We start from the raw sequence: 17,142 nt of genomic DNA, 5'->3' as shown, positions 1-17,142 counted from the left end.
CGATGCCTTCACTGAAGCTGGAGACACAGTTCCTGGAATATTTTAGCAAATAAGCTGGAAGCCACCCTAGTGAGTTGTATTCAATCACCCAGACCCCATGGATGGCTCCAAGATGTGTCAAATGTCCTGCTCTGGCACTGAGACCCTGCCTGGGTGTCCTGAGCTTTGTATTAAAGTTCGCTGTGAATTTTTCAGGAGGAAGAACCCACGTCTGGGACTCCTCTCTATTTTTATCATGTTCCATCACTCCCAGCAAAAACCAGACAAACAACCCCAAGATATGGCTTGGAAAGTCTGGAGGACAAAAATAAATGCCCAGACTGTGGTTAGAGGGGCTGAGCTTGGCTGAGCCAGCTTGGGCTGGAAAACAAGCAAGCTGCTTTCCTTTAAAATAACACTGGTGCCCAGAGAAGCAGAAATGACATCTCAGGGGGTCAGGAGATCGTGGATCCATGGGGCAGGAGTGGACAGCCCTGGCCTCAGCATACCCAGAGAAGTGCAGTCCCTGTGCTCCATTAAACAGCTCCTTTCTCTCCCTGTCTGCCTCCTTTCTCTTTGCCTCTCAGCCATGCCTACCTCGGGATGCACCAAAAATAACCTTGGGAATCCTGTTTTGGCCCAACTCGGGCCACCCATGGGCAGGGATGGGGAGCAGATGTGGGACACGGTGGCTTTGCAGTGACATAACCCAGAGAAGATGTGGGTTTAGTCTCCTGCTCCACCTCACAGGGCTTCTGTGCAACCCCAGGCAGGTGAGTGGGACACATCATCCTTTGGAGCATCTCTTTCCTAACACCATCTCTTTATGCACCTTATCACACCAGTTGCTGGGAATTATCAGGTTGAAATAAATAAAATGGATACTCTGCTCTGCTGAGATCCCACCTGCAGTGCTGCATCCAGCACTGAGGCCTCCAACATCAGAAGGACGTGGAGCTGCTGGAGCAATTTCAGAAGAGGTCATAGAGATGTTCTGAGAGCTGGATTTCCTCTGTTTGGAGCCAGGCTGGGAGAACTGGCGGTGTTCACCTGGAGATGGCTGAGTTCACCAGGGAGAGCTCAGAGCCCCTGCCAGGGCCTAAAGGGCGTCCAAAACAGCTGGAGGAGGACTTGGGATGAGGAATGGAGTGACAGGACACAGGGAATGGCTTCCCACTGCCAGAGGGCAGAGATAAATGGGATTTGGGAAAAGAATTCTTGTCTGTGAGGGTGTTGAGGCCCTGGCACAGAGAGGTTGTGGCTGTCCCTGAATCCCTGGAATTGTTCCAAGCAGGTTGGATGGGGCTTGGAAAAACTTGGGATAATGGAAGATGTCTCTGCCCATGGGATGGGATCATGGAACTGAATGATCTTTAAGGTCCCTTCCAACACAAACCATTCAATAATTCCACAAGAAGAACTAAGAAAATAAAACTTGTGATTTCTCCAGACCTGATGGAAGCAAAGAATCACCCCACCAATGCTCTACAAGCCAATACACTGAATTAATCTGGGCTCTGGAAAGGAGCAACACACGGACCTGTCAGGGCACCAGGACCTTTCTGGGAAGGGAATTCCTGTAAATTCCCTGATCCTGTCATGGTGAGTAACCCAGGTGTGTGGGTGAGATATAACCCAGGAGCAGGTTTTCTGGAAACTGAGATCAAGAAACAGAGGAGAGAGGAGACATCAACATCCTTTTAACAAGGAAAAAAGGCTTTCTGAATTAGTAGGCACCAAATTCCCTGCCAGCTCCTCTGCTGAGAACAAGTTTGATCTGCAGCAAACAGGAAACTGTCTTCAGCAGAGATGGGGATGGAGAAGTTTCTGTCTACCCCTAAATCCTATCTGATGTAGAACTCTGGATCTTAGAGAAGGATCCAGGAGGCTCTGGGTACAGGGCCCAGCTGTGGCTGGCCGTGCTGGCAGAGCAAAACCCTCCTGCTCTTTACCTGCTGTAAGTAAAGACACAGCCTTCCTCCAGTCTTCTGTATTCCTGGCAACTCTTGGGGAATTCCTGCGATCCTCAGTGGTGAGAATAATGCGATTGCCTCCTAATGTGAGATTTCCTTTGCTGGGTAAAGTACACCTAAGGGCTGCTGATGTAATTCTCTCATGCTAAGCTGATTAAATGCTGAAGAGTTAGAGCCTTTTATAATTTTATTACATTAGATTCCAGAGATGAAATGAATAGAAATGACCAGACAGTGAAGGAGGCAGAGATCTGTGCCCGCGGATTTTAGAGACTCCAAATTACATTCAGACAATCCAGCGAGGCGTCTGCAAGAGCAAATCTAATAACAGAGTGTCCGTCTGTTCCACAATATGGATAAACTTGGGTTATCAGGGTTGTACAATATTAAAAGGACAATTACAAGCAGAGAACACGTAAAGGTCTTGATATCCCAAGGATTCACGCTTTGAGGAAGACCAGCAGCCATTAGCACTGCTTAGCAACTCTGTCTGCAGGGTGTTATTAGCACCACTAATGACTTGGAGTGAGACAGAAAGGTTTCTTGGGCTGCACAGAGGACGTGAGAAATCCATTATCCGTACCTCAAAATGTCTGAGCTGGGCCACATCTCTGTATGGAACCTCGTCAAGGCTTGGCTGAGTTGGAAGAGATTAACTTGAAAAATCCAGGCAGAAACAGCAAAATGCTTCAGGGTGAAAAAAAAAAACCAACCAAAAAAATCACCACCCTGTGTGATTGACTTTGGGTCAATTGTCTCATTTCAGCCAAACCCTTAATTTCACTCTGGCTTAGACAAGTCAGCTGGGACAGAGATCACCATGAGGCATCTGCTGAGCTCCCTCATTTTCCCTTCACAAGGAAAAGCTGGATTTACGAGTGGCTTCCGAGCAGGTCTTTGTGCACGCCCTTGGGCCATCCTGACCACACTTTGGAGTTGTTGGAATGGGTGATTTATGCCCCTCACCAACAAAGCAGCCAGTGACAGCCGCACGACCTCGGGCACAATTGTGAAATTCAGGGGATATTCATGCACCAATGCTTTACATTTTTCTCTGGGCACCGCCGTCAGCAAAACGCTCCGGTATTCAGATGAGGGTCCTGCAAAAGGTCAAACTGAAATTTGCTTGCATATCTGAGCAAATATTTGTGAACAATTTCCCCCATTATTCTCTAAGCTTTTACGCACGGCCCGCCCCGAGAGAAGCGTGGTCCTTGTTAAAATACTTCTGGGGACTGCAGTGACTTAAAAAACTGCCTGGAAGCAATTCCTGGGCTGACTATTCAAATGCATTTTCTGCAAACAAAAGTTTATTTGCTGTGTATAGATAAATGCTGTCAGTGGGCTAATTTGGAAGCACTGTTGATTACCCATTGTAATGAGGCCTATTACATAATTAAAAGTGTTTTCTCCTAACTGCATTTTGCTGCTAATTAACATTTTATGCCATCTACAATGGACACTTTGGGCTGCATCAAAGACATTATTATGCAATTTTATCCTAAGAGCAGACTATGAATTATTAATTAATATCAAATCTGTTGATTAAAGGGGAATTTGTAAGTATGCCAGTCATAGCCAGGAACATGCTTCACCCATATATATTCCCCTGCAACACAGTCCAAAATTATATGGAGTAAAGAAAAGATAGAAGATTGGGAGTGTGAAACATGGGAGACTGGGATAATTTATGAGAACCTCTGATGTTTTTCCAGAAATTCCTGTTGTTAGTGTTTTAATTAAACAGCATCTTCTAAAACGCTCTGTCATGTCCCAGCAGGATTCACAAAGGGAAAACGGCGGAATCCTTGTTCCTTGGGCAAGTCAGACAGCAACAGGAACTCAGGGTACAAATTCACCTCAGCCTGGAAGTTCAGATCAAAAATTTGCCCAGTTTTGGGGGGTGGAAGCAGCAGATGCTGGCAGAGATCGAGGAACACCTACAGAAATTATTTTGCTGTGGCATCACCTTGAAAAACGAGATGTGGGTGAGAGCAAGGCTCAGTGTGAGTGTGGAGAGAGTTACCTGCCCACTGCTCACTTACACAACTGCCTAAATTGGCACAAATTTATACAAATGTCTAAATTTAGGTGCATGGCTACTGGATAAAATCCTGACTTCTTGAGGTCGAGCGTGGATTCCTTTCAACATGAGCCAATTCACCATCTGAATTGCCCACCGTGAGTGATAATCAGGGCAGGTCAGGTCCTGGAACACCACATCCAGCCCAGCTGCATCCTCTGACCCTCACCCAGGAGGAACAGGGAGCTCCAAAGGGCAGCAGAACCTGCTGAGAGCCACAGCCACCCTAAAAAATCAACCTTGGGGCTTCTTCCAAGACCAGGCATCCCGTGGGACACAATGGAGTGCCCACCCCATGCTCTTGGCTGTCCGGGAGTCAAGGCTCATCAATCACAGGCAGCAGGATATGGCATCATCCCAGGATTCAGAAATGAAGGAGCAGCCTGACCCTCTGCCAGCCCTGGCATCTGCTCGCTGCTGCAGCAGCCAGGTTCTGGTCTGGGCTCAGGTCTGAACTGGCTGCAGCCCACCATGAGCTCAGGAAAGGTGGTTTAATAATAATAACAATAGTAGTAATAGTAGTAGTAATAGTAGTAGTAATTATTATTGTTGTCGTTATTGATGTTGCTATAATAATTTTAATGGGTGTAGCTGTTGGTGCTGCTGTTGTTGTTATACTCATTATTATTACTATTAATCAGGCTGGAGGATGTGCCTGCTGTAGCAGAGCTGGAGACACCTGAGCTGCGCTCCACACGCTGCACAGATTGCATCCGGGCAGGGAAAAGCCTTCATTCCATGCCTGCTGGGAAAAGCTGCCTGAGCAGCCTTGTTTACCAACAGGAGCAGGCTGCAGGAGAGCTGTGTGACAGCACACACCACAGTCAGAGTTTGTGCTTGAATCCGAAAAGGGGAAGGGGAGAGGGAAGCGCCGGGAGCCATGGGGGTGTTCGCAGCTTGGGGCAGTCCCAGCTGTGCTCAGCCCGTTTCTCACACCCACTGTGATCAGGGTGGCACCCAGGTAAGAAAAACAGCAAAACAGGTTATAAATTAAAAAATGGGTCAAGCAAAGAGCCACGCTTCAGGTCTTGGACGTGCACGGATGTCCCTGGATGGAAAGGGCTTCTCTGCAGGCTAAAGGGGGACCCATGACGTCCCTCCCTCCAGAATATTCCTGCCCCAAAAAAGGCAAAAATCTCCCAGATTCCTGGTTGAAGCACAAACCCAAGCCCAGGGGTGAAGGTCCCCTCCCCTCTCATCCCAAGAGCTCTGTGTGTGGACTCCACCCTGCCCACATTCAGCCTGGCCATGGGCACCTTGCTAAGTCCTGCCAGACCCAGGAGCCTTAATGAAACCCAGGACCACTTAATTAATTGCTGTCCTCCTTGCAAGAACAGTACACAGGGAAAATAATAATTGGAATTCATAAACCCTTGGATACACGGTAGTTAATGAGAGCCTCTGACTATAGAGGAAGATGCAGCTCTGTTTACAGCAGCCCTTTTCATTATGTTTTTCTCGTTTTGACTTCTCTCATTATTTCTGGAGAACATAAAGAAGAGCTCCTTTAGACATGCAAAAATGAAGCCAGACAGCACAGAGAGGGTCTGGAAGGTTTTTCTTTACAAGGCTGGGTAATTCTGAAGGCAGACTAAAGGAAAGGTGTGTTAACATCTTTTTATTTTTTTTACACTCTGCGTTGCCACTTCACCTTTAGCAAGAAGTTTTGCACTTTGGGTTAGCTGACAGGTCCTATTTCAAGTGAAAACCCCAGTGCAGGAGATGGCACTGATAGCAGCTCTGTATACCACAAAAACCATGATGGTCCCCAAAACTGAGTGTCTGCATCCCTCAGTCCCACACTGGCTCCCATGGTTTCTTTGTAGAGTTTTGTAGAAGATTTCTTTTCTAACACTTTTCTGGCCATCAGGACTGCAGAGGAAGCATGAAAGCATTAACTGGATGCAAAAAAAAAAGGGGGTCAGATGGTAGAAAAATCATCCCCTTCATTGCTGTTTTCTTCTTTGAAAGCAGCGCCTCACCTGGATAATTTCTGCTCTTTAACCCCCAGAAGCTGGAGATTATTGGGGTCCCCCATTCACCACCCAGTGTAACTCCAGCCTCAGCATTTCCCCTCCTCACTGATTATCCTCACAGTGAAACCAAGCCATTCATTTGTAAAGCCATGAAAGCACGGAGGACATCCATGATTCCACCCCGGAAAACTCCCCAGGTCGTTAAAGCCATGAGATATTTCCTGCTCCCGCCACACTGGGCTGAGGACTTTTTGACCCTGGCCACTTGCAGAAAGCCAAGCCATCCTGCAGAGTACAATTTTTTTTTTTTTTTTTTTTTTTTAATAAACATGTCATGTTTGAGAGCCTATAAATACCCAAGCAATTTATTGCAGATTTCCCACTCTCCATTTTTCTGATCTCAGCGCCGGGGCTCAGAGTTCAGCCCCGATCCCAGTTAATACACAGCAGCAGCTTTGCATGTCAATTAGAGGGAGAAGGTTGTTTTCTGGCTCGACCTCTGAGATCAAGTGCTAATGCACTACAGAAAAAGGCAGTGATCTATCATCCAAACTCCAGCCTGGACTGCTTTTTTCCTGGGAGAAGGGTTTGCAATAACTCACTCGATGCCATCAGTCACATCTTGGCCGTCCTCTCGGGGACGTTCCCAGCGTTACTCCAGCACCAGGGGCCTTCAGCCCTGGACACTGATTGAACACAACGCCTTATTACTCATTTCATGGCAACAGCTTCGTGGCCAGGTCATGGAGCAAGACCCAGACATGGAGAACAGCAGCTCTCACGGCCAGAAACCTTCGTGGTTTGAGGATACGCCGTGGGTTGATGGCGCCGCGACAAACGCTCCTCCCTACGGGGCGTTGCTGAAAAGGGCAGCAGAAAAGCAAGGAAAAGTGACCTGGTCATGAGTTATGTCTGGGAGCAGTCAAAAAACAATGTTTTCAAGCCATTTCCCTGACTTTTGTTGTGTATTTGTAATCATTTTTGTTGTGTATTTGTTTTCCTGCACAGACCAAAGTGGGAACGCAGTGCCCAAGGGGAGCAGAGATGAAGCTGTGACCCCAAAGGATGAGGGGACACAAGAAGAAAGAGTTTCCAAAAGATATCCTGGAGTATGGCACAGCTCAGGATATCCTTTCAAAGGCAATATTTGGGGACAAAAATGTTGGGTTTTTTTAAATCCCCCCATAAAGAATTTTGTTTTCCTTCTCTTTTCCTCCTTTCCTTCTTTTTTAGAGGGAAGATTTTAGGCTGGGAACAGGTGAGGAGCTATAAAGTCTTCACCCCAGCACAGTCCCCAACACAGAGAACTGATGGCAGCCTGTCCCTGTGGGCAACGTGGGCTGGGAAGGATGCCAAGAGCTGGGAAATGTTTCCAAATACCTGCCACAGAGTGCAGTCAGCGCATCCCTGGGGAAAAACAAACCTGCTCATCAGAGATGCTCCCAGGAAAACTGCTCTGGGAGATGGTTTATGGGGCAGGAGGGACCTCTCTGGACAGGATGCACACACAGTGCCTCTGTTTCCAGGAGCAAAGCGCCGTCCCAGGTGCCCTTCAGGGAGGCTCAGAGCCTTATTTGCCTTTTTTTCCCCCCAGCTGCATATTCATCTGCTTAGTTTGTAAATCCCTGGAGCCTCGTTTGTCCAATTAGTGCTTGCTGAGTCTCTTGCTACTGGCAAATAATAGGCTCTTCCATGCACTATTGCATTACCCAAAAGGAAATTACTTGGCAGCTAAGAACCGAGGTGTCTTAGTGCCACGAGGAATTGGAGGGAGGAGAGGCAGCTCCTGCACCTTAACTGGCCCTGACATAAGCCCTGAGTGGACAGGAGGGCTCAGCCCCAATCCTTTGCAAGGCGTGAGGTCATCTTCGTGCCGTTTCGGTGTTCTGGGAACTGGGATTTGGGAAAAACCTGCCTGATGCATCCATACCTAAAAGTTTTGCAAACAAACAGCTTTACCTTCACTCTTCTGAGCCTTCACTTTTACAGGTGCTGCAGCATCCCACAGCTCCCCAGTGGCATTCCTTGCTCTGCTCCCTGTCGCAACTTGCTGCTGGTGAAAGCTAATCCCCTCCAGCCAGACCTTTTGCAGCAGAATAAATCATCCGAGTGGAATTAAAAAGATTCCCAAGCATTTGAAGAATGAGGCCGTATTTTTAGCAGTAACAACCAAAAAGAAAAAAAAAAGACAAAAAAAAACCCTTCTTTTTCCTCCTCCTTTCTACTGGTGCAGTTCATCACTCAGAGGGAAGGGTGTTGACACTTTCCACTAGACAAAAGTTGCTCCAAGATCCATCTAGCCTGACCTTGGACACTTCCAGGGATCCAGGGGCAGCCGCAGCTTCCCTGGGAAACCTGTGCCAGGGCCTCACCACCCTCACAGGGAAGAATTCCTTCCTGAATACCAACCTAAATTTCTCATCTTTTACTTTAAAACTATTCCCCCTTCTCCTGTCACTAATGTGACAGCAGAGCATCCTGTTGGAGACAAACCACTTGTCTGGGGGGAAAAAGAAGGGACAAAAATTCAGCATCCAGACAAAGGAGCAAAGAGGGATAGAACTGATGGAATCACCCATACTGACATGCAGCAGGGCCACAGAGGCCAGGTTTTCCTTACTCCAGCCTGACATTTAGGTGAGACATATATATTCCTTGACAGAGTTCGTGAGCAGTTTGACCTGTGCTAATCCTTTACCCCCAGCTGGGAGAGAGCCTTCCACCAGAAATCAATCTGCCTTCCCTCCATTTCTTGTCTGACTGCACCCAGTTCCTTAGGAAGAGGCAGAAATGTCCCTCTCTGATTTATCATACAACTTTAATAAGCACATTTTAGAGTTCAGGTCCTATCCTTTCACGAGCATCGTTATTTCAGACTGGTTTTATAACGAGGAAAATGTGCCATTAAAGTGTCTTTCTCCAATGGACTCAAGTAGCCCTTCAGTTTAAGCCTCCCTTGTGGCTTGGAAAGCTGGAATTTTGTTTGTCAGTGCTGAATAAGACACCAAGACGATGGCATGAGTGTCTAAAAGGTGTGTGAAGTAGTTGTGGCTGCAGCTGGAGTCTGTTGAGTGCGGCTGGATCATCACTCACTCCCCCAGGAGGGGTTTGCAAGTGCTGCTTATTTCCAGCTTGCCAAATCCTGCCCCTGGGGAAGGCTCTGTGCTCACAGCTCTGTTCTTCCCTTGGCTCGGTTTTGGTTTTACAGAGGGGTAAAGGAGACCAGAACTGAGCTTGGATCTGCTGGAAAACTCTCCATCCACAGGCCAAGGCTGGCACTGAGAGGATTTAAATCTCCATCAGATTCATGTTCTGTTAAAATTCTGTTATATGTAGGTTTTATTAAGTGAATGTTGTTTAAGATTTCTTTCTGTTAAAATTTCATCAATACAGAGTTTAAGTTTTATTTAATTTAAAATTATCCTAGGTTTTGTTAAAATATGCTTATCTAACTTGCAAAGTTTAGTTATTTTCTTTTAGTGGGCATTGGGTCAGACCTTTAGTTGTTATCCAACTAAAACCAACATTAGAACTGTAAATAAGCCAAACCTGGAGATATTTGCCCAGATTTTTAATAAGCTTAGTCTGAACCCGATTGCTAAAACCTGAAGTGAATTAAATCAGAGATAGAGCTGAGTGTAAACTCCGGAGCAAGCTCACCTGGATTTTAGGGACAGCTTGCACACATAAGCTAAGCCCACCCTTGCTAGATAAAAGCAAAAATCAAACCAACCTCACCTGGCTTTTGCAGAGGGCCAGTGAATCCCATTTCCCTGCTTCCAAAGCCATCCCTTTCCAAACAGACCAAGCACCCCAGACTGAACCCCAAACCAAGCTGAAATTCCCTCCCACACGAGCCAGGGGGAAAACTGGCACATCCTTGGCTGCTGGGGTGTGACAAAGCCCAGATACTGAGGCTCTGCCTCCCACCTTTACTGACTTCTGCTAAAATCTCCTCACACGGGGCACCATTAAAATGTGGATTTGCTATCTTCTTTTATTGTGTTAGAGCCGGGATTAAAAGCTCGGGAGATGCAGTTTTCAGACTCAGGTGTTTGTTTATTCTTATCTATGTTACAGGCTCACAAACTGTGAGTTTTAGCTAACAAAGTGAAAAATAGCTCTGTCTCTAATTCTTTCCAAGGACTTTTAAGCATAAATTGTCCAATTACGAGATGACACCGGTATTATTTTTACTTTTCACCCAATAACTAAACACCCGTGGCCCGCAATGCGGACTTTTCTACCCAATTACAAAACACCACCCAAACCCCTGAAGCAGAAGGTGAAAGAAGAATTTAGCCTACACCCTAAATCCTTCATCTTGCTTTGTATATATTACTACACTCTAAAGCCTTAAACTCTAAGTTTTCCTCCCTGTGATCTCTTCTATCCAAACTCCACACTCGCAAACCCAGTTGTTCAATTTTGGAAGCCTGTTTCACAGCCTCAGGTCAAATGTAGTGCTTGCTTGAGGATCAGTGCCTGTCAACACACAAAGCCTAAAATTCTCATCTTCTGGAGTTCCAACAACCCCCGGTTCCCGACCTGTGTGGCCACACTTTGCGCTCCCCAGGTGACTTCAGCAGGTTCTGCTCCTCACTTTGGGCTACGTTGAGGTCTGGGCTTGCACATCTGGGGGTTCTCATTAGAGGAGGGCTTTGATTTGGGGCAGCGAAGCTTGGAAAGCTTGGGAATGACCAAGGCAAAGGGTCAGTCCTGAGCACTGCTCAAATGTGATGGATGGCCATCCAATGGAACGACACACTGGAGCAAACGGGAGAATCCCTGGCCACACGGGAGGAAAACAGAGCTGGGTCGTGGCTGCAGTGACAGCAGCTGGTCCTGGAGCTGGTTTTGCAATTCTGGGTGAAACTTCATCCTTATCTGACACAGATAAAGCTGTCAGAGACAGCCACTCACCTGGGTTTAAAAGGTGCTGCTGTGACAACTGGTGCTTTGCTCCACAGCAGGATTAAGACAACCTCTCCCAGGCAGTGGGAAATGCCCCACTATTGCTTTAGCAGATAGAAGCAGATATTATATTTATTTCTACAGCCATGTAGCAGAGAAAACAGGCAATAAATAAATAAATAAATAAATAAATAATAAAAAACCCCACAAATCCCATATGAACTAAAAGGGTATCGATACACTCACTCCCAAATCCTCTCTCTTCAGCAAAACCAGAGACATCTGCTGCTGAGCTGCACACTCAGCACCACACAGAAATTATTCACCACACAGAAATTATTTCTTCTGAGCCCAAAGAGGAACCGAGTGAGTCACGGCTCCATCACGGAGCCTTTTTTTTCTCTATTTTGCAAATATTTTCTGTGGGGCGATGCCGTAACTTTTGTGGTGCCTGCAGAGCAGTGTCTGTGTGTCTGTGTGTGTGCAAGGAGGTGGTGTTAAACTGGGGGATCCTGAAGGGCTCAGGGAGTGACTGCACAGGTAAAATGGTCCAGGATGTGCTGCTCCAGCTCATAAATCAGGCGCTGAATCCTGGCACGGACCCCCAACAAGCAAAACTCCTGAGAGCTGCCACTCTCCCTGTGGAGATTCTGCCAGCTCAAGTTTTAATCAGGTGAGTTAATCACTGTTTTCTGCCTGTCCTGGCATCAGGAAGGAGGAGAGGATGACTCCACCTGCGTCGGATCCAACTGTGGGTTGATGCCACGAGCCCCCAGGATATTCCAGACATGGATCCCAAGATGTCAAGATTCAGGGCCCCAAGAATCCCAAGATTCCCTGCCCAGGTGATCCTTAACATCCCTTCCAACCCAAACCATTCTGAGATCCCTTGTCAGACCCTGGTTTAGGCACCAAAGAGCTTGGGAAAGAAACTGCTCCATGGAACCAGGAGCTCCCAGCCTGGAGGTTTCAGCACTGTGAGCTGCCAGGAGGATGAGCTGAAGGCACAGTTCCTGGCTGGATCAGCTCTTGGCTCCATGGGAAAGGCTGGATGCTGTGCTTTCATGCCAAGGTGCCGTGCTCTCCCTTCCCAGGCAGCCCTACCTCTCGACACCTGAAAAAATCAGAGCTCCCCTTTCCTTCCTGGGAATGTTCAGATCTGCAAAAGCGCCCGCAATCCAAAATATCGACAACAAGAAGCTGGGAAAAGCCCCAGATGGGGTCTGCTGCCATCACAGACCCTCTGGCAGGGTTGGCCCAGCCCCACCCAGCACCAGCACGTCCCCCAGCCCTGGCAGATTGCTTTCAGGAATAACAAAAATCCCCCAGCTTGTGCAGAGAACAGAGAGAGCCTGTTTGTACCTCGGGCTGCATTAAAACACTCAGTTTAGTGCTGTGATGGGTTTTTCAAACATTTCTGGCTCTGGTAAAACATTTGAATAACCCTGATAATGTTTATCATGTGGTGAGGGCTGCTTGGGCTGGAACGAGCCATAACTCCAGCTTGCAGGAACCCCAGGAACCAAAAATCTCCTATCTCTGGGCTGTGAGCTGATGTCCCTCACTCACACCCTTCCCCAGGCTGGCCCCAGGGATGAGAAGCAGCACGAAGCCCTTGGGGAGAAGATTTTTTATGTCCTCAGTGATTTAGGGCACACAAAGCCAGGGAGGTTTAGGGCCAGGTGTTTCAGAGCAATTCCGTCACGTGTTCCCGTGAGGGTTTGAGCAGAGCCCCAGGGAATTACATGGCAGAAAAAACTTGCACTAGCTCCTGGAGCATCAGCTGGAGAAGGGACTGAGTGGGGTGGAAAGGAAGTGTTGGGTTCAAAGGAGCCATCACAGCCCTGGATTCCACCACCTCACTCACCAAACCCCTGCTCCAGACCCTGAGGACCTCTTACCATGCCAACACCTTGCAAAAAAGGCCTTATATTAATAAATTCCTTCTGAAGAGGATGATTTCAGCTCCCATGGGGATGTCACTCCTGCGAGGAGCCTTTTGGAATGGTGGGAGACAGGGCTTTAGGTAAACAGGATATTCCCTGCAGGGAAAATTCACATCCCCCAGCAGGCAGGAAAGAAGTGGATTCCTGGAGCAGGGTATTTTCCATTCACTGCTAGAAAATAGGTGGACAGAGCCCCGGGCTGTGCTTTTCCTGTTATGTGAGCAAAGGTTTAGGTGGGTTTTTCTCTTCTTTTTTTTCTTTTTTCCATTTATCCTGGATTTATTTTGTTGGTTCACTCTAACATCTGACTGTGTCACACCAATTTATTGGGGGGGTTCACCCTGGCTGCAGGATATGCGATGTTGTTATGTCTGCCTGCGCACGTGCATCAGCTTGAAAAGTGTAAAAGTGGTTGGAAAGGATTCCCATCAAAAATATCAGAATAGGTCCCTGTGGTGGAGGAAATAACAGTGAGGGGCTGGAGCACTTGGAGCACACTGCAGTGCTCAGGAGCCTGTGCAGGAACGGCACTCAGAAGACCATGGCAGAAGGAGCTTCTCAGGTGTTCACTCTGCCAGGAGTCAGTGCTTGGAGCCTGCCCTGGGGGGCCCAAATCCTTCAGGGAAGGAGATTCACAGCTGATAAAATAGTCCAGCAGTGATTTAAATGTTCACTTTGTACAATCACAGAATCATAAAATGGTTGGAAGGGGTCTCAGAGCCCATCTCATCCCACCCCCTGCCAGGGACACCTTTCACGGTCCCAGATTGCTCCAAGCTCTGTCCAACCTGGCCTTGGACACTTCCAGGCTTCTCTGGGCACCCTGTGCCAGGGTCTCAGCACCCTCACAGGGAAAATTCCTTCCCAACCTCCCATCCATCCCTGCCCTCTGGCAGTGGAAGCCATTCCCTGTGTCCTGTCCCTCCATCCCTTGTCCTCGCTCCCTCTCCAGCTCTCCTGGAGCCCCTTTATGCCCTGGAAGGATCTCTGAGCTCTCCCTGGAGCTTTCTGTTCTTCAGGCTGAACAGCCCAAGTGGTGCTTGAGCCAGGAGGGGCTGCAGGGGGGAATTACAGGGTGAGGGAAGAAGATGCAGGATTTGCTGTCCTGTTTAGCCACGTGTGAGTGCACTTGAATCAGCCTCTCCAGGAGCAGCACACACTGAAGCCTGGGCTAAGCCACTGACTCCTTTCCTTTTTTTTTTTTTTTTTTTTTTTTTTTTTTCCTGCTATTCCATGATGGATTACAGGACTTAAACAAGCACACAGACCCTATGGAGGGAATAAATTCAGTGAGAAGGTTGAGTACCAGGAGTCAGAGCGGTGACTGCCATGAAATTGGCTTTGCTGGAACTGTGCTGATTTATTGCACCCAAAAACCTGAGCTGAGGTGGGAAGGAGCAGCCAGCAGAGGGGCATGGACAGACTTCCCTGCTGGAGGCTGCTGCAGCTTTGGAGCACGGGCCCAGAGTGGCATCTCTGTCTCCAGGGGTTGGGTTTCCACGGCTCATCCAGTCAACAGAAGCAGGAAAATCCCATTGTGAGGAGCAGGGGATCACAAATCCCCAGTCATATTTCGCTCCAGCACTGCTGTGACTCCCGAGCCAGGCTGTGTGGTTTGCTCCTGAAGGACACACGAATCACTTTTCCCCTCTTGGCTTGTCCCCAGCTGTCCCAGGATGGTTGGGGGACACCCAGCACCTTGGCACATCCAGACCAAACCCTGCCAGCCGTCCCCTTGTCGGGGCAGAGACCCCTGAACCTGCTGCCACACAAACCCTGCGAGGAGCTGAGGGGTGGCCAAAACACGCCAAGGCACTTTCACCCCCCTTTCAGGGCTGCAGGAGTTCTGGGCAGTGAAGAGCCCAGCGCAGCAGGGTCTGCAGGCACTGGGCCTCTGGCTCTGAAGGGTTTGGGGAGGCTCAGCTCCTCAGCCGCTGCCCGAGGTGGCAATAGCGAAAGGAATCTGAAGGAGGATTGAATTTCACTGAGATCTGAGCCCCTTTCCAAACCCTCGGCCGGCGGAAGCAAACGCAGCATTTTATTTTATTTTATTTTAATTTAATTTATTTTATCTTCTCTTACCTCCCACAGACTGGGGCTGGCATCTCAAACCGCAGCTCCCAGGGCAGACACCTCTCCACCGCGGGGTCCACTGCTAATTACCCTTGATATTCCTGCCGTCGGGAGCTCCCAGGCCTGTAATTAGAAGCAAAAGGAGGAGATGGAGAGGTGGCAGGCGGAAGGCTGGGAAGAGAGAGCTGCTCCAGGTCAGCGGGCGGGCCGGGGAACTCGTGCAACGTGAGCATCATCAACCTGGAGCCTCTAATCGGGAGCTTGGAAGGAGCCTTTTCCATCTGTCTCCAAAGAAGGAGCGCCAGAGCTGCTGGAGGAGGCTGGGGCAGGGTGACCACAGCCCCTGGCAGGCTGGCTCGTGGAATGGATCCCATCTTCCCTCTGCGCCAGCAGCCTCCTGGACCAGGGACACACGGTCACAGCCTGCTCCTGACCCTCCTGTGCTGGCTCAGCCCCGGGGGAGGATGAATTTCCATCGCTGCTTTCAAGTCGTGCTGCTGGTTATTGCTTACGCACTGTATCAGCCATCAAAGTTCCCGTGAAAACACTGAATAGGACACAAATTGCAAATTAGGCTTTAATTAGAAGCTGGCACCTGCTTTCTGACCAAGAAATACAATGAAGACGTCTATATGTTGCTATGGCAGTCCGGAAACCGTAGATTTCTGTTTCAGGACCCTTTGAAGACAAATTTACTCAGCGCTATAAACTTGTATGCCAAAGTGATTAACACTTTAATGCTAATATCAAGCTGGACCAGTTACACACATTTTATTCATTAGAAGGCATCATTTTTCAACCGCGCCTTATCAGTATGCAAATGAGATTTTGACTCAGGCATTGTCTGCTCCCAAAAGCGCAGCCAAAGTGAATTCAATTAATGCGATTTACATCCCAATGTGACACGCGAGGCTGTGCCGGGCGTGATAAGGGAGCCAGATGGGAGCTGGGCTCCCGGCACACCCCAGCCTTCATCCTCCTCCTCTTCCTCCCGGCTCCCGGGCTTTGCTGGGCATCCCCGGAACAAAAACCTGGGGTTTTTTTCCCCTCTCTGGATGCTTCAGACAGCCCGTGGAGCCACTGAAATGTTTAAAACCACGGGAACGCCTCCGCTGCCAGCCCAGGGTAACCGAGGACAAACTCCAGCCTTTCTCCTTCGCTGGGTCGAGCCTTACAGATGTGCGAACAGCTGGGTAAGCGGCTTCCGCTGCAAGGGCAGACCCCCAGGGGATCCTGGCATCCTCCTGAAGGATCCCTCTGGCTTTTCCCCGATCCGGGCCAGACTCCTGATCCTCCTGATGCCTGGAGGACGCCTGCTCGCAGCGCTGGCCCTGCCCCAGCCCCAGATTTGGGTGCGGGCACCGAGGCAGGATTGATGTGCACAGGATTTTGGGCAAGGCTGAGCCGGAGCACAGGGGAGCAGGACGCTCACTGTCCCCTCGCTGTCACCCTGCGCTGCCCCTCTGCACCTGGGGCTTCAAACAGAAACCCGAGTCTCATCTCACACCTCAGGATTTTTCCACGACTCTTTGACACCTGTTTGGCCAGAGCTGGGAAGGCACAGGCAGCTCTCCTGGGAATGGCTTCATTTTGCCAGCACCTGGTCCAAACCAGAATGCGTTGGGAGGTCTGAGAGTCATCCCAAAACCCCTAAAACAAGGCTCAGCGCCTGCTCTTAAACGCAGGAGCTTGCCCCAAAGTGCTGCTGATAGATATAGTAGGTGCAAGACCACACACCTGAGAGCCTGGGGGTTAAAAAAAGAACTTTTTCCTTACGTGACTGAGGTTCATCTGGGGTTTCAGTGGGTGTTTCTGCCCTTGCTCATGCCAGGACACTGCCCAGGCGCTGCCTGGATGCTCCTTGCCTGGAGCTTTGGAGGGCTGGCTGAAAGCCACCAATGCCAGGTCAATTTTTTCATGGCGTAATGAATTTTCTGCTGAAATTCCCGAAGCAGGCAGCATCCATTTCTTTGTTTACCTAACGCTGCCTGTATCCAGGTGAACCACTGAAGTCTCTCCCAATCCCAGTGTTTGCCCAGCCCAGGTGGATGCCCTGTTTGAGCACAGAGTGGGTCCACAAGGTGAATGCCACACCTTGAGCAGCTCTGAGCAGCACCCAGCCCGAGCTGGGAAACAGCAGTGGAGAGGAGCCCACACATCCACGAGGGTTAATTAACCCAGGGAACGTGCAGCAGGGA

Source organism: Hirundo rustica, chromosome 6 (assembly GCF_015227805.2).
Source record: "Hirundo rustica isolate bHirRus1 chromosome 6, bHirRus1.pri.v3, whole genome shotgun sequence".
NCBI lineage: Eukaryota > Metazoa > Chordata > Aves > Passeriformes > Hirundinidae > Hirundo > Hirundo rustica.
The sequence above is the reverse complement of the archived record's forward strand: the minus strand, read 5'-3'. Positions refer to the sequence as shown.